This window comes from Carassius gibelio, chromosome A20 (assembly GCF_023724105.1).
Source record: "Carassius gibelio isolate Cgi1373 ecotype wild population from Czech Republic chromosome A20, carGib1.2-hapl.c, whole genome shotgun sequence".
Taxonomy (NCBI): domain Eukaryota; kingdom Metazoa; phylum Chordata; class Actinopteri; order Cypriniformes; family Cyprinidae; genus Carassius; species Carassius gibelio.
This window is the reverse complement of record NC_068390.1, coordinates 27,960,930-27,986,915: the sequence shown is the minus strand read 5'-3', so window position 1 is coordinate 27,986,915 and position 25,986 is coordinate 27,960,930. Positions and strand designations below refer to the sequence as shown.

General features: G+C 36.3%; 2 long non-coding RNA genes across 5 annotated transcripts; one reads left to right on the top strand and one right to left on the bottom strand.

Moving 5' to 3' along the window:
- The first annotated feature begins 1,801 nt into the window (after positions 1-1,801).
- Positions 1,802-25,986, top strand: LOC127937999 (uncharacterized). 4 transcript variants are annotated; one of them, XR_008148608.1, is made up of 6 exons: positions 1,804-2,341; positions 10,143-10,414; positions 10,844-10,913; positions 11,042-11,215; positions 11,316-11,492; positions 12,029-12,680. It is a non-coding gene; the product is annotated as an uncharacterized LOC127937999 (long non-coding RNA). The 4 variants fall into 4 exon arrangements; XR_008148605.1 differs by lacking the exons at positions 11,042-11,215; positions 11,316-11,492; positions 12,029-12,680 and adding exons at positions 25,291-25,464; positions 25,565-25,986 and having other exon boundaries at positions 1,802-2,341; XR_008148606.1 differs by lacking the exons at positions 11,316-11,492; positions 12,029-12,680 and adding an exon at positions 25,565-25,986.
- On the bottom strand, positions 4,541-8,063 carry LOC127938000 (uncharacterized). Its single transcript, XR_008148609.1, has 3 exons — positions 7,945-8,063; positions 4,968-5,044; positions 4,541-4,679 (listed from the first exon to the last, which is right to left on the bottom strand). It is a non-coding gene; the product is annotated as an uncharacterized LOC127938000 (long non-coding RNA).

The window sequence follows — 25,986 nt, the reverse complement described above, 5'->3', positions numbered from 1 at the left end:
TTTTGCTCAAGAAACATTTATTATTATTATCAAAGGTGAAAATGGTTGTACTGTTTCAAGTTTTTGTGTAAACCATAGTGCACTGTTCGAACAGTGTTGTGTACTTACATTATCCCAAATGTTCCGAAGATTGTTCGTTATTTAGGGTAAATGTTTACCATTTTCAAATTAATACTTTGGGTTTCATTAATTTAAACCTATAATATAGTAATGTGCAACTACCTGGACTCCCTGTGTTATTTATGACATTAGCTGAAATGTTTGATCCATTAAATCATTTTGGTTGTAGTTCATTTAAGAGAGACCAAATTTGTTCAGTAAACAACTGTTTACTAAAGAACGCAATTTAGATTTTTTTTTCGCCTGCTTTACTAAAATCATAGCTACCATGATTTCTAAACTGATGTACCAAATATATTCTTTTTTTATTTTTTTTGGTGCAACTTCATTTTCAATTATTTTCGGATGGGCATGACCGGGATGCAATTTTCTGGTTTGGGTACATTATTAGTATAATGTAAAACAGCTGTTTTCTGTGTGAATCTCTGTTAAAGTGTAATTTATTTCTGTGATGCTCCGTTGTATTTTTAGCATCATTCCTTTCAGTCTTCAGAAATCATGAAAATAGGATGATTTACTGCTCAAGAAACATATTTGTTATTTTATTATTATCAATATTTAAAATAGATATATCAGGATTCTTTGATGAATAGAAAGATCCAAAGATCAGCATTTATAAGCACCCGAATCATTTGCGTCAGTTTGGGAGTTCAAAGTGGGTTCGCGAATCATTTGAGTCAATTTGGGGATCGCGAATCATTTGAGTCAGTTCGAGAGTTCAAAGCAGGTTCGCGAATCATTTGCGTCAGTTCGGGAGTTCAAAGCGGGTTCGCGAATCATTTGCGTCAGTTCGGGAGTTCAAAGCGGGTTCGCGAATCATTTGCGTCAGTTCGGGAGTTCAAAGCGGGTTCGCGAATCATTTGCGTCTGTTCGGGAGTTCAAAGCGGGTTCGCGAATCATTTGCGTCTGTTCGGGAGTTTAAAGCGGGTTCGCGAATCATTTGAGTCAATTTGGGAATCGCGAATCATTTGAGTCAGTTCGGGAGTTCGGAGCGGGATCGCGAATCATTTGAGTCATTTTGGGGTTCGCGAATCATAGCTGTATATGGATAGGCATTTTTAACTAATTTAGTAGCTAGTTCTAATGGCGTTTTCCACGTGTGTTTAGGTGTGATATGTGAACTCTTTTTTTTTTTTTAATGATGTGCCTTTTAACAGTATCAAGTGTATTCAAAAACTAAACAAATCGTGCCTAAAAAGTGCAGGCATCTAGGCTAATGTAAAGTTATATGATGAAGTCATACTAGTGAACGTGTGCATTTTGAGTACGTTCTTTCACTGCATTATTCGGTGTATTCAAATGCATTTATGAATGCATGAGAATAATCACAAAATTCAAGATATGGGGGTTAGAAAATGTATATATTTATATCATTTTATGTAGTTGATCAATATCACACGAAGAGTGCCATTTCAGTTTTTTCTCCAAAAATCAGCATGATTAAAATGTGATATTAAGTTACTAAAACAATCATTTAATTACAAATACAAAATGTTGTAGAATAATGTAATATATGAATGAATAATAGCCTAAAGAACCTTTGTGCCAAAAGGGTTCTTTCTTGTCATTATAGAACCTGTTTAGCATAAAATGTTCTTTGGAGTTGAGTAAAGAACCCTATGGTTCTATATAGAACCCCAATGAACCCTTTTATCTAAGAGTGTGTTGTCATAACGTTCACCTTGGAGATTGAAAATGTTTCTTTTTTGAGACCCCAGGAGCCCAAATTCAGACCCAGAACAATAAAACCCACAGAAGAGGTGGGAGATCAAAGGAGGAATCTTTATATTACCAAACTGCAGGGAGAGGAAGAGTAGATATAAGTCATGATCTGCAAGATTAACCACAATCTGATGTGATCCGACCACCTCAGAGAAAACCAGTGTTGAGCTGCTGCAAGAGCTTTTGAAGCACAGCAGCTGTGGTCAGAGAGTTCTCGTGTGTTCTGATTGGTGGATGATGATGATGATGATGATGATGAGTGGATAAAGACTAGAGCTATCAAATAGTGAGAGAGTGATCTGCTCACCTGGTTATGTTCGTGGATGTTTCGACGTGGAAAGCAGTTCGGAATGGAAATATTGTGATATGTGTACTCATATTTTTTGTTTTAAAGGTGCCCTAGAATGTGTTGAAATAATATTTTAAATTTGTCTCTGATATCTACAAAGAGTGTATGTGGCTTTTTAAGGGCATTTAAAATGTCCAGATGGTTTTACAGGTCCATTTTCAACTCTAGAAATTGTCCCTAGAATGAAATGGTCTGTTTTTACCTTATTTGGAAGGGTCATGAATAGTAATGAGGAGTTCTGCTCTGATTGGCTGTTTCACTGCGGGCTCGTCACAGCAGCTCAGAGTGACAACAAACAGCTCCAGCGTGACAATGGAGAGATGAGGCGTTCAACAGTACATGTTTGAGTCCGTTTCAGATGAAGATGCCGATTTTAAGGAACAACCAAATGTTTTAAGATTGGAAATGAACGCTTCTGAGTGGTAAGTTTATTTTTTATTTTCAATAAGAACTTATCTGTTACTTCAATTCTAGAACTTCAGCCTAAACGTTAACTAGCATATAGCATTAACTTTACACGTTAAGTTATAACGTCAGCAGTCACAATTTTATTTTTAGCATGATATTAAAAACATTAAAATTATTATATTGTCAACGTATAATTTTACAATGATAGGTTTTTCACGTTGAATCAAGAACATAAAACAGTGAACTGTGTAACGTTAGCGCGTGAATGTATTGTTTGGAAAGTATTTACAGTAAGTTAGCCTATTGAAGTTATTAAAGTCGATTTATTTAGCCAACAAAAGTACAGTATAGAAGCCACTCAATATAGTCAATGTCATGTTTACTACGCTGCTTTATTGTGATTAGCACTTAGCCTCATAACAACAAAAACTTAATCAAGGTCTATCTTTTTTTTACAGGTGTACTTGTGGAAATTGTGCACGCATGGCCCTCGAGAGAGAAAATATATGTTGCAGGGAAATACCACAGGTATTTCACTAGTACACTTGATAGAAATGTATTCAACCTATCTATGTGTGTGCTTTCTTCTACTTCCAAACAAAGTATGAAAGATTACTGTAAATAACAGTGCCATTATGATTTGTTTTCTTTTGCAGGTCACAAGAAAAATGAGAAAAGTGCCTAATACAAAATCCTGCATGACAGACCATCCTGGCCTTGAACCTGTGTGACTCAATATATACTGTATTCTTTGTAAAATGCAATGAATGAATGTAGCAATGAATGTATATAGAGCTGACCATGGGCGTTACAGTCAGAGGGATGGAAAGGTAAGGCCAGTTTCACACACTTGCTACATTTTGTGTAAATAATTGGGCTCTGTTGCATCCTGATGTTTCCTGATGCTGCTGGACAATATGTTGGATTCAGACCCCGTCTTGACTGAAACGTGACACATGCAGAGCAACAGCTTCTTCCATGGAAGGTCTGTCATGCTGAGAAGACCGGTCCGGAGGCACAGGAATCTGCTGTATGCCATCCAGATATGGAAGAGGATCACGGACAACTTCTTCAAAAACAGTATTCATCAAGTTGATGACACAGCCTGTAAAGTATAATAAGTTATTCATTTAAACATTCATTTTATTTGCACATTTGTAAGTGTTGTTTAAAATAAATATTTTTGGGAAAAGCTTATAAAATGTTGGCTCTGTTTTTACTGGTTTGACGGTGTGTCCTCCCTCTGGAAAGAGAAGCTTGTACACAGCATTCTCACTGAAGTCATCTTTACAAGATACAACCTAAAGGATAAGAGAAACAAACACAACAATTGTTCATATTGTCATAGTGAATAAATCAACTTTTTTATTCATCATTAAAATGATGAAAATATTAAAAATAGCACTTATATACTTATACTAATACAATAAATCTGTACCATTCTGTAAACTGTGACCTCTAACTGAAAGGCAGTACCAGTTTGCCCACACAGAAAACAATAGTATGCCTCCTTTCAAACATAACTGTTTATGTGTTGTGTTCTGACCTATGTTCATGTTGACACCGAGGGGACGCTGGGTCAGAATGTGTGTGATTGTCTTGAATGTGGTTCATGATGGAGGTCCATCTGGTTCCCTTCTCAGGTCCTGAATCAGAGCTGCTGGCAGACCAGTACAGGTGCTGGGGGATGCTCTTATGCCACTTCTTCACCAAACTACAGTCCTTCTCTCTGGACATTTTCTACATCTTCTTTGTCAATCCTGATTGAGTAAGAGTTACAGTCAAAACATATCAGATTTTTTTATTTTATTTGATGCAGTAAGCTTTTTCAGAAATATGGATCCTAATACCATGAATATTTACATTTTATTTTCTTTCAAAGACGCAAGCATTACTTTTCGCCATGTGCCAGACGTCATAATAGTAGTTAATTTTACGACCCTTTAAAAACTTTTTTTTTTATCTGGGGGTGACGGTCAGTAACAACACAGTCCAACTTTACACCGCTTTCCTCCAGGAGGTCCAAGCTTCTTCTAAGGCCCTCCTTCTCCACGTGGTAGCTTCCCCCTTCCTCATTGCTCTTAGTAGAAACACACAAGTATAAAATGTATATGTAATATCTCCATAAATTACTTCTATATAAAGAAGTGTGCATGATAAATATAAGTATTTTCTTCTCTACGTAAAAATTGCTGAGTATGTTATGTATGCTGTATTTTATCTCTAAAGTTTGCACAGATTTGTTACAAACTGATATTAAAGACAAAGTTGTCAACTGCTTACATGACATTTAAAAACAGTATAATTGCAAGTTTTACATAGTTATACATAACAGGAGTATGTTATCCATAGTCTGCAGTTGAAGTACCTGCACCAGCTGTATGTCTGTTATGTTGTTGGTCTGCAAGTTCATCATAGTGTAGCTCCCATATTTTGCAGAATGTCCTGCAATTACAAAAATAGTCACTAATCATTTTTAAATAATGCAGAGGTATTTATAAGACAGAAACACACAATCTTAATATTTATAAGTACTTGTGCAAATGCATAGTTGTTTGCATAGAAACAGAGACTGAATTAAAAATGTGCACCTAGTGAGTAAGCTTGCATGAAATAGACGAAAGTAAAATTATTTGACAAAAGAGAATTTACAGATGTATCTACAGTAGTATTTTGTAGATTTATAAGACTACACAGGCAATAATTATTTACCTCAGCGTAAATACTTTGTCATACTATTTAGAACTAAACCAATAGTAGCGCTGGCTGTCATTTGATTTGGATGGGAACTTCGGATTGTGAATCATTTCAGTCAGTTCGGAAGTTCGTAGTGGGTTCGCGAATCATTTGAGTCAATTTGGGGATCGCGAATCATTTGAGTCAGTTCGGGAGTTCAAAGTGGGTTCGCGAATCATTTGAGTCAATTTGGGGATCGCGAATCATTTGAGTCAGTTCGGGAGTTCGTAGCGGGATCGCGAATCATTTGCGTCAGTTCGGGAGTTCAAAGTGGGTTCGCGAATCATTTGAGTCAGTTTGGGGATCGCGAATCATTTGAGTCAGTTCGGGAGTTCGTAGCGGGATCGCGAATCATTTGCGTCAGTTCGGGAGTTCAAAGTGGGATCGCGAATCATTTGAGTCAGTTCGGGAGTTCGTAGCGGGATCGCGAATCATTTGCGTCAGTTCGGGAGTTCAAAGTGGGTTCGCGAATCATTTGAGTCAGTTCGGGAGTTCAAAGTGGGATCGCGAATCATTTGAGTCAGTTCGGGAGTTCAAAGTGGGTTCGCGAATCATTTGAGTCAATTTGGGGATCGCAAATCATTTGAGTCAGTTCGGGAGTTCGTAGCGGGATCGCGAATCATTTGCGTCAGTTCGGGAGTTCAAAGTGGGTTCGCGAATCATTTGAGTCAATTTGGGGATCGCGAATCATTTGCGTCAGTTCGGGAGTTCAAAGTGGGTTCGCGAATCATTTGAGTCAATTTGGGAGTTTGTAGTGGGTTCGCGAATCATTTCCCAGATAGCTCATTTAAGTTGAGGAGACGTGCAACGTCATCTTTTGCATCTGGCAGATGTATATTTTAGGGCGTTTGCTCATCTGGCATATGTCGCCAAGAGGTCCCTGCCTATCCAATGTATTCCAGATGTAAATAAATAAGAACCTAGAATAAGCTCTTTAAACGATGTTAATCAGATGTTCATATGTCTGCCAGATGTCTGATTGATCTAGGACAGACATTCTTTTATCAAAACTTTCCCCTCCTATTATTTTAATAAAATACTCTTGCGAGGTTTTAAATAAATTCGGTCATGCATGTTACAATTACCAAACAAAATAATGAACAAATAAACCAAACGATCAACTAAAGAACATACATTTGCTGATTTTATGAAATATATATAACAGGCAAAAAAAAAAAAAAGTTTATGCAAACAACAATACACTATTGGTAACATATATACAGCATTCAAAAAAATAAAAATAAATAAATCCTCCCTGGGGCCAAGAGTAGGAAATCTTTAATACATTTTTCCGCGTCTGCTTGGGTTGGAGACAGAAGGACGGGGTTCTTTATAGCTGAAGCTGTATTATGTTAAAAGAAACATTTACAAAAATGTAAAAAAAAAATAAATAAATAAAAAAAAAATACTTACATTGAAATGAACGTTAGATATATATTTTTTCTTTATCTGATTCGTGTGAATAAAGCGGACAAAGTTATCTAAACGGTTTTATAATAACTTCCAAATTACGTTGTGTATGATGACTATCACCTGTTTGTTAATCAGCGAGTATACCAAGTTGTTTCGCGTGAGTATTGGTTGGGTAAATGGATTTCTAAAGGGCTTAACTGATGTTTTAAGTCTAATTTAAGTTTTTATTTTTTTTCTAAATATTTTTAATAATGGCTGATACAACATCAGATTATGTTTAACCAATTTGAAACCGGTTATACATTATTTTTAGTTGCTCTGACAGCTCCGCCATTAGGCTAATTCTATTGTTTGTATTTGTGTAACATTAATGAACTTAACTATTAGGAGTGCTCCGATTTGTGATTTTCGGATCCCTCTCTTTCTTCATGTTTGGCTCCTGATAGATAATCTGTTCACCTTCAACAGGTACATTTTAAAGTAATATTTTAGCATTAAATTGACCTGTAGCCTATTCTATACACATCTAGTTAAAAGATTGGAACAATTAAGATTTTATTTTTGCTCAAGAAACATTTATGATTATTATCAAAGGTGAAAATGGTTGTACTGTTTCAAGTTTTTGTGTAAACCATAGTGCACTGTTCGAACAGTGTTGTGTACTTACATTATCCCAAATGTTTCGAAGATTGTTTAAATCCAGAGAAATAAGCAATTTTAACTAGTGACATATGTTTTAATAGACTGGTGATAACCGCACAGACTAGGATTATAATAAAACTTTCAAATGCATCTACTATGATCCGCCAACATAACATATGATTTTAACCACTGCAAATCAGTTGTATTTCTAACTTTTAAAGATTCTTTAAAAATAATTATGGTTTTCATAAAATATACTGATAAGATGAACCATTATTAATAACTGCCTTTAATAATTGCTATTAACTGATAAGCATATTCTAATGATTTTTGAAGGGTCACGTGACACTGGAGGCTGGATTAATGAGTATATACAAATATTTTACAATAACAGCTCATTATTTTTCATTAATAATTTTATACATTAGCAAGTAAATGCAGTGCGCATTAGAGACTTCTTTCAGCAACATTTCAACTGAATCATTCCACGGTTTTGACTGGTAGTGTGTGTAAACATGCACACACACATGTTAGCACACAAACAGTTTGTTTACATTTTGTTAGTAGTTGTAGATTTGACCGTTTCAGTGATCTTCCCATTCTCTGCCAGTCTTTGTTCCAGCCTATCTAGGTCTGCAGCAGATGCTAGAGGAAAGACACCACCCTCTTCCTCTTCAGCCATCTGCATTTGGGGTACAATACTCCTGTTCCCCACTAGAGACTGGACCAGTGAAGTCAGATGGTTGATCCTCATGTCCATTTTCTCTAGTGTTTCCAGAATTGCCCTTTCTACAGCTGCAATACAGAAGATAATTACATTTTTTATGTAGGTTTGATGAATTAAATTATGCATTTTGCATCTTATTTAAATTAATAAATGTACATTGACTTGTTACAGTACACAAGACTGGATTTTCCTGTCTCCCACAAGAAGTACCTGTAAGTATAAATTTACTGTAAGGTTTTAAATGTAAGATGTAGTGTTACATGCATCTGCCTTGAGGTTATCAAAAGAATGTCACATTATTTAGGGTAAATGTTTACCATTTTCAAATTAATACTTTGGGTTTCATTAATTTAAACCTATAATATAGTAATGTGCAACTAGCTGGACTCCCTGTGTTATTTATGACATTAGCTGAAATGTTTGATCCATTAAATCATTTTGGTTGTAGTTCATTTAAGAGAGACCAAATTTGTTCAGTAAACAACTGTTTACTAAAGAACGCAATTTAGATTTTTTTTTTCTCCTGCTTTACTAAAATCATAGCTACCATGATTTCTAAACTGATGTACCAAATATTCTTTTTTTATTTATTTTTTTTGGTGCAACTTCATTTTCAATTATTTTCGGATGGGCATGACGGGGATGCAATTTTCTGGTTTGGGTACATTATTAGTGTAATGTAAAACAGCTGTTTTCTGAGTGAATCTGTGTTAAAGTGTAATTTATTTCTGTGATGCTCCGTTGTATTTTTAGCATCATTCCTTTCAGTCTTCAGAAATCATGAAAAAAGGATGATTTACTGCTCAAGAAACATATTTGTTATTTTATTATTATCAATATTTAAAATAGATATATCAGGATTCTTTGAGTCAATTTGGGGATCGCGAATCATTTGAGTCAGTTCGAGAGTTCAAAGCGGGTTCGCGAATCATTTGCGTCAGTTCGGGAGTTCAAAGCGGGTTCGCGAATCATTTGCGTCTGTTCGGGAGTTTAAAGCGGGTTCGCGAATCATTTGAGTCAATTTGGGAATCGCGAATCATTTGAGTCAGTTCGGGAGTTCGGAGCGGGATCGCGAATCATTTGAGTCATTTTGGGGTTCGAGAATCATAGCTGTATATGGATAGGCATTTTTAACTAATTTAGTAGCTAGTTCTAATGGCGTTTTCAACGCGTGTTTAGGTGTGATATGTGAACTCTTTTTTTTTTTGAGTGCCATTTCAGTTTTTCTCCAAAAATCAGCATGATTAAAATGTGATATTAAGTTACTACAAACAATAATTTAATTACAAATACAAAATGTTGTAGAATAATGTAATATATGAATGAATAATAGCCTAAAGAACCTTTGTGACAATAGGGTTCTTTCTTGTCATTGTATAACCTTTTTAGCATAAAAGGTTCTTTGGAGTTGAGTAAAGAAGCCTATGGTTCTATATAGAACCCCAATGAACCCTTTTTTCTAAAAGTGTGTTGTCATAACGTTCACCTTGGAGATTGAAAATGTTTCTTTTTTGAGACCCCAGGAGCCCAAATTCAGACCCAGAACAATAAAACCCACAGAAGAGGTGGGAGTTCAGAGGAGGAATCTTTATATTACCAAACTGCAGGGAGAGGAAGAGTAGATATAAGTCATGATCTGCAAGATTAACCACAATCTGATGTGATCAGAACACCTCAGAGAAAACCAGTGTTGAGCTGCTGCAAGAGCTTTTGAAGCACAGCAGCTGTGGTCAGAGAGTTCTGTGTGTTCTGATTGGTGGATGATGATGATGATGATGATGATGAGTGGATAAAGACTAGAGCTATCAAATAGTGAGAGAGTGATCTGCTCAGCTGGTTATGTTCGTGGATGTTTCGACGTGGAAAGCAGTTCGGAATGGAAATATTGTGATATGTGTACTCATATTTTTTGTTTTAAAGGTGCCCTAGAATGTGTTGAAATAATATTTTAAATTTGTCTCTGATATCTACAAAGAGTGTATGTGGGTTTTTAAGGGCATTTAAAATGTCCAGATGGTTTTACAGGTCCATTTTCAACCCTAGAAATTGTCCCTAGAATGAAATGGTCTGTTTTTACCTTATTTGGAAGGGTCATGAATAGTAATGAGGAGTTCTGCTCTGATTGGCTGTTTCACTGCGGGCTCGTCACAGCAGCTCAGAGTGACAACAAACAGGTCCAGCGTGACAATGGAGAGATGAGGCGTTCAACAGTACATGTTTGAGTCCGTTTCAGATGAAGATGCCGATTTTAAGGAACAACCAAATGTTTTAAGATTGGAAATGGACGCTTCTGAGTGGTAAGTTTATTTTTTATTTTCAATAAGAACTTATCTGTTACTTCAACCTAAACGTTAACTAGCATATAGCATTAACTTTACACGTTAAGTTATAACGTCAGCAGTCACAAATTTATTTTTAGCATGATTCTAAAAATATTAAAATTATTATATTGTCAACGTATAATTTTACAATGATAGGTTTTTCACGTTGAATCAAGAACATAAAACAGTGAACTGTGTAACGTTAGCGCGTGAATGTATTGTTTGGAAAGTATTTACAGTAAGTTAGCCTATTGAAGTTATTAAAGTTGATTTATTTAGCCAACAAAAGTACAGTATAGAAGCCACTCAATATAGTCAATGTCATGTTTACTACGCTGCTTTATTGTGATTAGCACTTAGCCTCATAACAACAAAAACTTAATCAAGGTCTATCTTTTTTTACAGGTGTACTTGTGGAAATTGTGCACGCATGGCCCTCGAGAGAGAAAATATATGTTGCAGGGAAATACCACAGGTATTTCACTAGTACACTTGATAGAAATGTATTCAACCTATCTATGTGTGTGCTTTCTTCTACTTCCAAACAAAGTATGAAAGATTACTGTAAATAACAGTGCCATTATGATTTGTTTTCTTTTGCAGGTCACAAGAAAAATGAGAAAAGTGCCTAATACAAAATCCTGCATGACAGACCATCCTGGCCTTGAACCTGTGTGACTCAATATATACTGTATTCTTTGTAAAATGCAATGAATGAATGTAGCAATGAATGTATATAGAGCTGACCATGGGCGTTACAGTCAGAGGGATGGAAAGGTAAGGCCAGTTTCACACACTTGCTACATTTTGTGTAAATAATTGGGCTCTGTTGCATCCTGATGTTTCCTGATGCTGCTGGACAATATGTTGGATTCAGACCCCGTCTTGACTGAAACGTGACACATGCAGAGCAACAGCTTCTTCCATGGAAGGTCTGTCATGCTGAGAAGACCGGTCCGGAGGCACAGGAATCTGCTGTATGCCATCCAGATATGGAAGAGGATCACGGACAACTTCTTCAAAAACAGTATTCATCAAGTTGATGACACAGCCTGTAAAGTATAATAAGTTATTCATTTAAACATTCATTTTATTTGCACATTTGTAAGTATTGTTTAAAATTAATATTTTTGGGAAAAGCTTATAAAATGTTGGCTCTGTTTTTACTGGTTTGACGGTGTGTCCTCCCTCTGGAAAGAGAAGCTTGTACACAGCATTCTCACTGAAGTCATCTTTACAAGATACAACCTAAAGGATAAGAGAAACAAACACAACAATTGTTCATATTGTCATAGTGAATAAAACAACTTTTTTATTCATCATTAAAATGATGAAAATATTAAAAATAGCATTTATATACTTATACTAATACAATAAATCTGTACCATTCTGTAAACTGTGACCTCTAACTGAAAGGCAGTACCAGTTTGCCCACACAGAAAACAATAGTATGCCTCCTTTCAAACATAACTGTTTATGTGTTGTGTTCTGACCTATGTTCATGTTGACACCGAGGGGACGCTGGGTCAGAATGTGTGTGATTGTCTTGAATGTGGTTCATGATGGAGGTCCATCTGGTTCCCTTCTCAGGTCCTGAATCAGAGCTGCTGGCAGACCAGTACAGGTGCTGGGGGATGCTCTTATGCCACTTCTTCACCAAACTACAGTCCTTCTCTCTGGACATTTTCTACATCTTCTTTGTCAATCCTGATTGAGTAAAAGTTACAGGCAAAACATATCAGATTTTTTTATTTTTTATTTGATGAAGTAAGCTTTTTCAGAAATATGGATCGTAATACCATGAATATTTGAAATTTATTTTCTTTCAAAGACGCAAGCATTACCTTTCGCCATGTGCCAGACGTCATAATAGTAGTTAATTTTACGACCCTTTAAAAACTTTTTTTTTTAATCTGGGGGTGACGGTCAGTAACAACACAGTCCAACTTTACACCGCTTTCCTCCAGGAGGTCCAAGCTTCTTCTAAGACCCTCCTTCTCCATTGGTAGCTTCCCCCTTCCTCATTGCTCTTAGTAGAAACACACAAGTATAAAATGTATATGTAATATCTCCATAAATTACTTCTATATAAAGAAGTGTGCATGATAAATATAAGTGTTTTCTTCTCTACGTAAAAATTGCTGAGTATGTTATGTATGCTGTATTTTATCTCTAAAGTTTGCACAGATTTGTTACAAACTGATATTAAAGACAAAGTTGTCAACTGCTTACATGACATTTAAAAACAGTATAATTGCAAGTTTTACATAGTTATACATAACAGGAGTATGTTATCCATGACAAAAATAGTCACTAATCATTTTTAAATAATGCAGAGGTATTTATAAGACAGAAACACACAATCTTAATATTTATAAGTACTTGTGCAAATGCATAGTTGTTTGCATAGAAAGAGAGACTGAAATAAAAATGTGCACCTAGTGAGTAAGCTTGCATGAAATAGACGAAAGTAAAATTATTTGACAAAAGAGAATTTACATATGTATCTACAGTAGTATTTTGTAGATTTATAAGACACAGGCAATAATTATTTACCTCAGCGTAAATACTTTGTCATACTATTTAGAACTAAACCAATAGTAGCGCTGGCTGTCATTTGATTTAGATGGGAACTTCTGATTGTGAATCATTTCAGTCAGTTCGGAAGTTCGTAGTGGGTTCACGAATCATTTGAGTCAATTTGGGGATCGCAAATCATTTGAGTCAGTTCGGGAGTTCGTAGCGGGATCGCGAATCATTTGCGTCAGTTCGGGAGTTCAAAGTGGGTTCGCGAATCATTTGAGTCAATTTGGGGATCGCAAATCATTTGAGTCAGTTCGGGAGTTCGTAGCGGGATCGCGAATCATTTGCGTCAGTTCGGGAGTTCAAAGTGGGTTCGCGAATCATTTGAGTCAATTTGGGGATCGCAAATCATTTGAGTCAGTTCGGGAGTTCGTAGCGGGATCGCGAATCATTTGCGTCAGTTCGGGAGTTCAAAGTGGGTTCGCGAATCATTTGAGTCAATTTGGGGATCGCAAATCATTTGAGTCAGTTCGGGAGTTCGTAGCGGGATCGCGAATCATTTGCGTCAGTTCGGGAGTTCAAAGTGGGTTCGCGAATCATTTGAGTCAATTTGGGGATCGCAAATCATTTGAGTCAGTTCGGGAGTTCGTAGCGGGATCACGAATCATTTGCGTCAGTTCGGGAGTTCAAAGTGGGTTCGCGAATCATTTGAGTCAATTTGGGGATCGCAAATCATTTGAGTCAGTTCGGGAGTTCGTAGTGGGATCGCGAATCATTTGCGTCAGTTCGGGAGTTCAAAGCGCGTTCGCGAATTTGAGTCAATTTGGGAGTTTGTAGTGGGTTTGCGAATCATTTCCCAGATAGCTCATTTAAGTTGCGGAGACGTCTGTGCAACGTCATCTTTTGCATCTGGCAGATGTATATTTTAGGGCGTTTGCTCATCTGGCATATGTCGCTGAGACGTCCCTGCCTATCCAATGTATTCCAGACGTAAATAAATAAGAACCTAGAATAAGCTCTTTAAACGATGTTAATCAGATGTTCATATGTCTGCCAGATGTCTGATTGATGTAGGACAGACATCCTTTTATCAAAACTTTCCCCTCCTATTATTTTAATAAAACACTCTTGCGAGGTTTTAAATAAATTCGGTCATGCATGTTACAATTACCAAACATAATAATGAACAAATAAACCAAACGATCAACTAAAGAACATACATTTGCTGATTTTATGAAATATATATAACAGGCAAAAAAAAAAAAAAGTTTATGCAAACAACAATACACTATTGGTAACATATATACAGCATCCAAAAAAATAAAAAATAAATAAATCCTCCCTGGGGCCAAGAGTAGGAAATCTTTAATACATTTTTCCGCGTCTGCTTTGGTTGGAGACAGAAGGACGGGGTTCTTTATAGCTGAAGCTGTATTATGTTAAAAGAAACAATTTCAAAAATGTAAAAAAAAAAAAAATACTTACATTGAAATGAACGATATTTTTTTTTCTTTATCTGGTTCGTGTGAATAAAGCGGACAAAGTTATCTAAACGGTTTTATAATAACTTCCAAATTACGTTGTGTATGATGACTATCACCTGTTTGTTAATCAGCGAGTATACCAAGTTGTTTCGCGTGAGTATTGGTTGGGCAAATGGATTTCTAAAGGGCTTAACTGATGTTTTAAGTCTAATTTAAGTTTTTATTTTTTTTCTAAATATTTTTAATAATGGCTGATACAACATCCGATTATGTTTAACCAATTTGAAACCGGTTATGCATTATTTTTAGTTGCTCTGACAGCTCCGCCATTAGGCTAATTCTATTGTTTGTATTTGTGTAACATTAATGAACTTACCTATTAGGAGTGCTCCGATTTGTGATTTTCGGATCCCTCTCTTTTTTCATGTTTGGCCCCTGATAGATAATCTGTTCACCTTCAACAGGTACATTTTGAAGTAATATTTTAGCATTAAATTGACCTGTATTCTATACACATCTAGTTAAAAGATTGGAACAATTAAGATTTTATTTTTGCTCAAGAAACATTTATTATTATTATCAAAGGTGAAAATGGTTGTACTGTTTCAAGTTTTTGTGTAAACCATAGTGCACTGTTCGAACAGTGTTGTGTACTTACATTATCCCAAATGTTTCGAAGATTGTTTAAATCCAGAGAAATAAGCAATTTTAACTAGTGACATATGTTTTAATAGACTGGTGATAACCGCACAGACTAGGATTATAATAAAACTTTCAAATGCATCTACTATGATCCGCCAACATAACATATGATTTTAACCACTGCAAATCAGTTGTATTTCTAACTTTTAAAGATTCTTTAAAAATAATTATGGTTTTCATAAAATATACTGATAAGATGAACCATTATTAATAACTGCCTTTAATAATTGCTATTAACTGGTAAGCATATTCTAATGATTTTTGAAGGGTCACGTGACACTGGAGGCTGGATTAATGAGTATATAAAAATATTTTACAATAACAGCTCATTATTTTTCATTAATAATTTTATACATTAGCAAGTAAATGCAGTGTGCATTAGAGACTTCTTTCAGCAACATTTCACCTGAATCATTCCATGATTTTGACTGGTAGTGTGTGTAAACATGCACACACACATGTTAGCACACAAACAGTTTGTTTACATTTTGTTAGTAGTTGTAGGTTTGACCGTTTCAGTGATCTTCCCATTCTCTGCCAGTCTTTGTTCCAGCCTATCTAGGTCTGCAGTAGATGCTAGAGGGAAGACACCACCCTCTTCCTCTTCAGCCATCTGCATTTGGGGTACAATACTCCTGTTCCCCACTAGAGACTGGACCAGTGAAGTCAGATGGTTGATCCTCATGTCCATTTTCTCTAGTGTTTCCAGAATTGCCCTTTCTACAGCTGCAATACAGAAGATAATTACATTTTTTTATGTAGCTTTGATGAATTAAATTATGCATTTTGCATCTTATTTAAATTAATAAATGTACATTGACTTGTTACAGTACACAAGACTGGATTTTCCTGTCTCCCAAAAGAAGTACCTGTAAGTATAAATTTACTGTAAGGTTTTAAATGTAAGATGTAGTGTTACATGCATCTGCCTTGAGGTTATCAAAAGAATGTCACATTATTTAGGGTAAATGTTTACCATTTTCAAATTAATACTTTGGGTTTCATTAAATTAAACCTATAATATAGTAATGTGCAACTAGCTGGACTCCCTGTGTTATTTATGACATTAGCTGAAATGTTTGATCCATTAAATCATTTTGGTTGTAGTTCATTTAAGAGAGACCAAATTTGTTCAGTATACAACTGTTTACTAAAGAACGCAATTTAGATTTTTTTTTTCTCCTGCTTTACTAAAATCATAGCTACCATGATTTCTAAACTGATGTACCAAATATTCTTTTTTTATTAATTTTTTTTGGTTCAACTTCATTTTCAATTATTTTCGGATGGGCATGACCGGGATGCAATTTTCTGGTTTGGGTATTATTAGTATAATGTAAAACAGCTGTTTTCTGTGTGAATCTCTGTTAAAGTGTAATTTATTTCTGTGATGCTCCGCTGTATTTTCAGCATCATTCCTTTCAGTCTTCAGAAATCATGAAAATAGGATGATTTACTGCTCAAGAAACATTTGTTATTTTATTATTATCAATATTTAAAATAGATATATCAGGATTCTTTGATGAATAGAAAGATCCAAAGATCAGCAATTATAAGCACGCGAATCATTTGCGTCAGTTCTGGAGTTCAAAGCGGGTTTGCGAATCATTTGAGTAAATTTGGGGATCACTAATCATTTGAGTCAGTTCGGGAGTTCAAAGCGGGATCGCGAATCATTTGCGTCAGTTCGGGAGTTCGAAGTGGGATCGCGAATCATTTGCGTCAGTTCGGGAGTTCGTAGCGGGATCGCGAATCATTTGCGTCAGTTCGGGAGTTCGTAGCGGGATCGCGAATCATTTGCGTCAGTTTGGGAGTTCAAAGCGGGTTCGCGAATCATTTGCGTCTGTTCGGGAGTTCAAAGCGGGTTCGCGAATCATTTGAGTCAATTTGGGAATCGCGAATCATTTGAGTCAGTTCGGGAGTTCGGAGCGGGATCGCGAATCATTTGAGTCATTTTGGGGTTCGCGAATCATAGCTGTATATGGATAGGCATTTTTAACTAATTTAGTAGCTAGTTCTAATGGCGTTTTCCACGCGTGTTTAGGTGTGATATGTGAACTAGTATTTTTTGTTTTAATGATGTGCCTTTTAACAGTATCAAGTATATTCAAAAACTAAACAAATCGTGCCTAAAAAGTGCACGCATCTAGGCTAATGTAAAGTTATATGATGAAGTCACACTAGTGAACGTGTGCATTTTGAGTGCGTTCTTTCACTGCATTATTCGGTGTATTCAAATGCATTTATGAATGCATGAGAATGATCACAAAATTCAAGATATGGGGGTTAGAAAATGTATATATTTATATCATTTTATGTAGTTAAGCAATATCACACGAAGAGTGCCATTTCAGTTTTTCTCCAAAAATCAGCATGATTAAAATGTGATATTAAGTTACTACAAACAATAATTTAATTACAAATACAAAATGTTGTAGAATAATGTAATATATGAATGAATAATAGCCTAAAGAACCTTTGTGACAAAAGGGTTCTTTCTTGTCATTATAGAACCTTTTTAGCATAAAAGGTTCTTTGGAGTTGAGTAAAGAAGCCTATGGTTCTCTATAGAACCCCAATGAACCCTTTTTTCTAAAAGTGTGTTGTCATAATGTTCACCTTGGAGATTGAAAATGTTTCTTTTTTGAGACCCCAGGAGCCCAAATTCAGACCCAGAACAATAAAACCCACAGAAGAGGTGGGAGTTCAAAGGAGGAATCTTTATATTACCAAACTGCAGGGAGAGGAAGAGTAGATATAAGTCATGATCTGCAAGATTAACCACAATCTGATGTGCTCCGACCACCTCAGAGAAAACCACTGTTGAGCTGCTGCAAGAGCTTTTGAAGCACAGCAGCTGTGGTCAAAGAGTTCTCGTGTGTTCTGATTGGTGGATGATGATGATGATGATGATGATGAGTGGATAAAGACTAGAGCTATCAAATAGTGAGAGAGTGATCTGCTCACCTGGTTATGTTCCTGGATGTTTCGACGTGGACAGAAGTTCGGAATGGAAATATTGATATTTTATTTATTAACAACATACTTTCCATACCTTAATTTCAGTAAATGTCATGAAATTACATTTACATTTATTCATTTAGCAGACACTTTTATCCAAAGCGACTTACAGATGAAGACAGTGGAAGCAATCAAAAACAACAAAAAGAGCAATGATATATAAGTGCTATAACAAGTCTCATATAGGTTAACACAGTACACGTAGCATGGGATTTTAAATCATATAATAAATAAAAAGAAAACAGATAGAATAAAAAAAATAAAAGAATAGAGCAAGCTAGTTAGAGGTCTTTGCACATACACACACACATACATATACAATTGCATAATAAATGAAAAGAAAATAGAATCCAAAAGATTAGAAAGGTAGTTAGATTTTTTAAAGAATAGAATTAGAATAGTGAGTGTTAAAGTTAGAGGGTCAAATAAAGATGGAAGAGATGTGTTTTAAGCCGATTCTTGAAGACGGCTAAGGACTCAGCTGCTCGGATTGAGTTGAGAAGGTCATTCCACCAGAAGGGAACATTTAATTTAAAAGTCCGTAAAAGTGACTGTGCTTCTTTGGGATGGCACAATCAAGCGATGTTCACTTGCAGAACGCAAGCTTCTAGAGGGCACATAAGTCTGAAGTAATGAATTTAGGTAAATGGTGCAGAGCCAGTGGTAGTTTTGTAGGCAAACATCAATGCCTTGAATTTTATGCGAGCAGCTATTGGAAGCCAGTGCAACGCGTTCTGGATTAATTGTAAAGGTTTGATAGAACTGGCTGGAAGACCTGCCACGAGGGCATTGCAATAGTCCAGCCTGGACAGAACAAGAGCTTAAACAAGGAGTTGTGCAGCATGTTCTGAAAGAAAGGGCTTGATCTTCTTGATGTTGAATAAAGCAAATCTGCAGGATCGGACAGTTTTAGCAATGTGGTCTGAGAAAGTCAGCTGATCATCAATCATAACTCCAAGGCTTCTAGCTGTTTTTGAAGGAGTTATGGTTAATGTGCCTAACTTGATGGTGAAATTGTGATGGAACGATGGGTTTGCTGGAATCACAAGCAGTTCTGTCTTGGCAAGGTTGAGTTGAAGGTGATGGTCCATCATCCAGGAAGAAATGTCAGTTAGACAAGCTGAGATGCGAATAGCTACCGTCGGATCATCAGAATGGAATGAGAGGTAGAGTTGAGTGTCATCAGCATAGCAGTGGTATGAAAAGCCATGTTTCTGAATGACAGAACCTTATGATGCCATGTAGAGAGAGAAGAGAAGTGGTCCAAGAACTGAGCCCTGAGGCACCCCAGTAGTTAGATGTTGAGACTTGGACACCTCACCTCTTCAAGATACTTTGTAGGACCTATCGGATAGGTAAGACTCAAACCACTGAAGTGTTGTTCCTGAGATGCCTTTCGCCAGTAGCGTTGATAGGAGGATCTGGTGGTTAACCGTGTCAAAAGCAGCGGACAGATCAAGCAGGATAAGTACTGAAGATTTGGATTCTGCTCTTGCCAGTCTTAGGGCTTCAACAACTGAGAGCAAGGCCGTCTCAGCTGAATGTCCACTTCTGAAGCCAGATTAGTTGCTGTCAAGGAGATTGTTGTGTGTGAGAAATGTAGAGACTTGTTTGAACACAGCTCGTTCAAGTATTTTTGCAATAAAAGGAAGAAGGGAAACTGGTCTGTAGTTCTCTAAAAGAGATGGGTTGAGGTTGGGTTTCTTAAGTAGTGGAGAATTATTAAAATTAAAATTAAATTAAATTATTAAAATTAGAGAACTAAGCCAATAGTACCGATGTTGGTGTCATTTGATTTGGATGGGAACTCCGGATTGTGAATTTTTTGTGTCAGTTCGGGAGTTCGTAGCGGGATCGCGAATCATTTGAGTCAGTGCGGGAGTTTAAAGCGTGTTCGCGAATCATTTGAGTCAGTTTGGGGATCGCGACTCATTTGAATCAGTTTGGGAGTTCGTAGCGGGATCGCGAATCATTTGAGTCAGTGCGGGAGTTCGTAGCGCGATCGTGAATCATTTGAGTCAGTGTGGGAGATCAAAGCGTGTTCGCGAATCATTTGAGTCAGTTTGGGGATCGCGAATCATTTGAATCAGTTCGGGAGTTCATAGCGCGATCGCGAATCATTTGAGTCAGTGCGGGAGTTCAAAGCGGGTTCGCGAATCATTTGAGTCATTTTGGGGTTCGCAAATCATAGCTGTATATGGATAGGCATATATATATATATATATATATATATATATATATATGTGTGTGTGTGTGTGTGTGTGTGTGTATATGTATGTTTCTCGAAATTGATTCTGAATAATTCAGATTGCTTTCATTTATTTATTTCAAAAAGTTCTGTGTTATGTTGTCCATTGTTGATAGTTTTCATACTTAAGCTGTGAAAGGAACATTTTTAAGGGCTCAACACAACAGCTTTTATGATGCAGAAGCCACTTTAGTTTTTGATTCGGAAAATATTATTCAGGTGTTTTGTTATTTATTTCAGAAATCCTTGTGATATACAATATTCAGTTTGTGCTGGTCTGACTTAATCAAAATAGTGTTTGAAAATTACTTTCTGTTTTACTTTGTGTTTGTATAGACCATAACGCATAAAAGCGCATTAATAGGAACATTAAAGAAAGTTCTTTAAAACAGTAACTAAAAAGTTACTTTTAACAGTAATGCATTACTTTTTGGTGTAAGGAATCAACAAAGTAATTGAGTTATTTTTTGAATTAAGTAACTAGTAACTGTAGCTAGTTAATATTTCTTAGTAACTAGTTCAACACTGGTGTTGTCATAACGTTCACCTTGGAGATTGAAAATGTTTCTTTTTTGAGACCCCAGGAGCCCAAATTCAGACCCAGAACAATAAAACCCACAGAAGAGGTGGGAGTTCAAAGGAGGAATCTTTATATTACCAAACTGCAGGGAGAGGAAGAGTAGATATAAGTCATGATCTGCAAGATTAACCACAATCTGATGTGATCCGACCACCTCAGAGAAAACCAGTGTTGAGCTGCTGCAAGAGCTTTTGAAGCACAGCAGCTGTGGTCAGAGAGTTCTCGTGTGTTCTGATTGGTGGATGATGATGATGATGATGATGATGATGATGAGTGGATAAAGACTAGAGCTATCAAATAGTGAGAGAGTGATCTGCTCACCTGGTTATGTTCGTGGATGTTTCGACGTTGACAGCAGTTAGGAATGGAAATATTGATATTTTATTTGTTAACAACATACTTTCCGTACCTTAATTTCAGTAAATGTTATGAAATTAGAGAACTAAGCCAATAGTAGAGCTGTCTGTGTCATTTGATTTGGATGGGAACTCCGGATTGTGAATCATTTGAGTCAGTTAGGGAGTTCGGAGTGGAATTGCGAATCATTTGAACCAGTTCGGGAGTTCGTAGCAGGTTTGCGAATCATTTGAGTCATTTCGGGAGTTCAAAGCGTGTTCGCGAATCATTTGAGTCAGTTTGGGGATCGCGAATCATTTGAGTCCGTTCGGGAGTTCAAAGCGTGTTCGCGAATCATTTGAGTCAGTTTGGGGATCGCGAATCATTTGAGTCCGTTCGGGAGTTCGTAGTGGGATCGCAAATCATTTGAGTCAGTTCGGGAGTTCAAAGCGTGTTCGCGAATCATTTGAGTCCGTTTGGGGATCGCGAATCATTTGAATCGTTTCGGGAGTTCAAAGCGGGTTCGCGAATCATTTGAGTCATTTTGGGGTTCGCGAATCATAGCTGTATATGGATAGGCATCTTTAACTAATTTAGTAGCTAGTTCTCATTACGTTTTCCACGCGTGTTTAGGTGTGATATGTGAACTCGTAATTTTTGTTTTAAAGATGTGCCTTTTAACAGTATCAAGTATATTAAAAATGGAACAAATCGTGCATAAAAAGTGCACGCATCTAGGCTAATGTAAAGTTACATGATGAAGTCATACTAGTGAACGTGTGCATTTTGAGTGCGTTCTTTCACTGCATTATTTAGTGTTTTCAAATGCATTTATGAATGCATGAGAATGATCACAAAATTTAAGATATGGGGGTTAGAAAATGTTTATATTTATATCATTTTATGTAGTTAATCAATATCACGCGAAGAGTGGCATTTCAGTTTTTCCTCTAAAAATCAGCATGATTAAAATGTGATATTAAGTTACTACAAACAATAATTTAATTACAAATACAAAATTTTGCAGAATAATGTAATATATGAATGAATAATAGCCTAAAGAACCTTTGTGCCAAAAGGGTTCTTTCTTGTCATTGTATAACCTTTTTAGCATAAAAGGTTCTTTAGAGTTGAGTAAAGAACCCTATGGTTCTATATAGAACCCCAATGAACCCTTTTTTCTAAGAGTGTTGTCTAGTGTTGGGCAGTAACGCACTATTAGTAACGAATTACTGTAACGCAGTTACTTTTGACAATAACTAATACTGTAACGCATTACTTTTTAAATTAAATAACTCATGGTTACCATATGGTGCATTGTCCGTTACTTTTTTTAAATTAATAAATTTTGACTGAAGTGCAGCCTAACCTGTTTGCAGCAGTGAAGCATTGTGGGATTGGTGGATGCCAACCACTGTAAACACGAAGGCGCGCTGTGGGCGTGTCTCCGTTTATTCAAGTATGTGCGGCAGTCATGGCGAGTCACGGCGAGAGCAACATGAGTTTCTCAAAGTGGAAATATGCTCATTATTTCACTTTAGTTGAGCATAAAGACATGGTTCTAACCTAGCCCACGAATTTCCAATCCGGGCGCTCAGATTTTGTAAACCGTACCCTCGGTTTTTAAATCTGTACCCACGAATTCATAATCTGCGCGCACACATTCGCAATCCGTTCCCATGGATTTGTAAACTGTAGCCTACTCACTGATTCATGCAGCAAGCTCCTACGTGTTAACATACAGTTTTAATGAATATTATTATGTGGAATGGGTCTACAGCAAAGTGTCTTAAGTGATTCTCTGTATGTTTTTCTCATACAGGTGAAACATTGTAGAAAACATGCAGCCTGTCTCTACTGTGGAGTCACCGGCTTTCAGTCAGATCCTTAGCATGATAACATAGATTTCATTTTTAAACATCATTTATATATATATATATATATATATATATATATATATATATATATATATATGTGTGTGTGTGTGTATGTGTGTGTGTGTATGTATGTTTCTCGAAATTGATTTTGAATAATTCAGATTGCTTTCATTTATTTATTTCAAAAAGTTCTGTGTTATGTTGTCCATTGTTGATAGTTTTCATACTTAAGCTGTGAAAGGAACATTTTTAAGGGCTCAACACAACAGCTTTTATGATGCAGAAGCCACTTTAGTTTTTGATTCTGAATATATTATTCAGGTGTTTTGTTATTTATTTCAGAAATCCTTTTGATATACAATATTCAGTTTGTGCTGGTCTGACTTAATCAAAATAGTGTTTGAAAATTACTTTGTGTTTGTATAGACCATAACGCATAAAAGTGCATTAATGGGAACATTAAAGAAAGTTCTTTAAAACAGTAACTAAAAAGTTACTTTTAACAGTAATGCATTACTTTTTGGTGTAAGTAATCAACAAAATAATTGAGTTACTTTTTTTTAAGTAACTAGTAACTGTAGCTAGTTAATATTTCTTAGTAACTAGTTCAACACTGGTGTTTTCATAACGTTCACCTTGTAGATTGAAAATGTTTCTTTTTTGAGACCCCAGGAGCCCAAATTCAACCCAGAACATTAAAACCCACAGAAGAGGTGGGAGTTCAGAGGAGGAATCTTTATATTACCAAACTGCAGGGAGAGGAAGAGTAGATATAAGTCATGATCTGCAAGATTAACCACAATCTGATGTGATCCGACCACCTCAGAGAAAACCAGTGTTGAGCTGCTGCAAGAGCTTTTGAAGCACAGCAGCTGTGGTCAGAGAGTTCTCCTGTGTTCTGATTGGTGGATGATGATGATGATGATGAGTGGATAAAGACTAGAGCTATCAAATAGTGAGAGAGTGATCTGCTCACCTGGTTATGTTCGTGGATGTTTCGACGTGGACAGCAGTTCGGAATGGAAATATTGTGATATGTGTACTCATATTTTTTGTTTTAAAGGTGCCCTAGAATGTGTTGAAATAATATTTTAAATTTGTCTCTGATATCTACAAAGAGTGTATGTGGCTTTTTAAGGGCATTTATAATGTCCAGATGGTTTTACAGGTCCATTTTCAACCCTAGAAATTGTCCCTAGAATGAAATGGTCTGTTTTTACCTTATTTGGAAGGGTCATGAATAGTAATGAGGAGTTCTGCTCTGATTGGCTGTTTCACTGCGGGCTCGTCACAGTAGCTCAGAGTGACAACAAACAGGTCCAGCGTGACAATGGAGAGATGAGGCGTTCAACAGTACATGTTTGAGTCCGTTTCAGATGAAGATGCCGATTTTAAGGAACAACCAAATGTTTTAAGATTGGAAATGGACGCTTCTGAGTGGTAAGTTTATTTTTTATTTTCAATAAGAACTTAACTGTTACGTCAATTCTAGAACTTCAACCTAAACGTTAACTAGCATATAGCATTAACTTTACACGTTAAGTTATAACGTCAGCAGCCACAATTTTATTTTTAGCATGATTTTAAAAACATTAAAATTATTATATTGTCAACGTATAATTTTACAATGATAGGTTTTTCACGTTGAATCAAGAACATAAAACTGTGAACTGTGTAACGTTAGCGCGTGAATGTATTGTTTGGAAAGTATTTACAGTAAGTTAGCCTATTGAAGTTATTAAAGTCGATTTATTTAGCCAACAAAAGTACAGTATAGAAGCCACTCAATATAGTCAATGTCATGTTTACTACGCTGCTTTATTGTGATTAGGACTTAGCCTCATAACAACAAAAACTTAATCAAGGTCTATCTTTTTTTACAGGTGTACTTGTGGAAATTGTGCACGCATGGCCCTCGAGAGAGAAAATATATGTTGCAGGGAAATACCACAGGTATTTCATAAGTACACTTGATAGAAATGTATTCAACCTATCTATGTGTGTGCTTTCTTCTACTTCCAAACAAAGTATGAAAGATTACTGTAGATAACAGTGCCATTATGATTTGTTTTCTTTTGCAGGTCACAAGAAAAATGAGAAAAGTGCCTAATACAAAATCCTGCATGACAGACCATCCTGGCCTTGAACCTGTGTGACTCAATATATACTGTATTCTTTGTAAAATGCAATGAATGAATGTAGCAATGAATGTATATAGAGCTGACCATGGGCGTTACAGTCAGAGGGATGGAAAGGTAAGGCCAGTTTCACACACTTGCTACATTTTGTGTAAATAATTGGGCTCTGTTGCATCCTGATGTTTCCTGATGCTGCTGGACAATATGTTGGATTCAGACCCCGTCTTGACTGAAACGTGACACATGCAGAGCAACAGCTTCTTCCATGGAAGGTCTGTCATGCTGAGAAGACCGGTCCGGAGGCACAGGAATCTGCTGTATGCCATCCAGATATGGAAGAGGATCACGGACAACTTCTTCAAAAACAGTATTCATCAAGTTGATGACACAGCCTGTAAAGTATAATAAGTTATTCATTTAAACATTCATTTTATTTGCACATTTGTAAGTATTGTTTAAAATTAATATTTTTGGGAAAAGCTTATAAAATGTTGGCTCTGTTTTTACTGGTTTGACGGTGTGTCCTCCCTCTGGAAAGAGAAGCTTGTACACAGCATTCTCACTGAAGTCATCTTTACAAGATACAACCTAAAGGATAAGAGAAACAAACACAACAATTGTTCATATTGTCATAGTGAA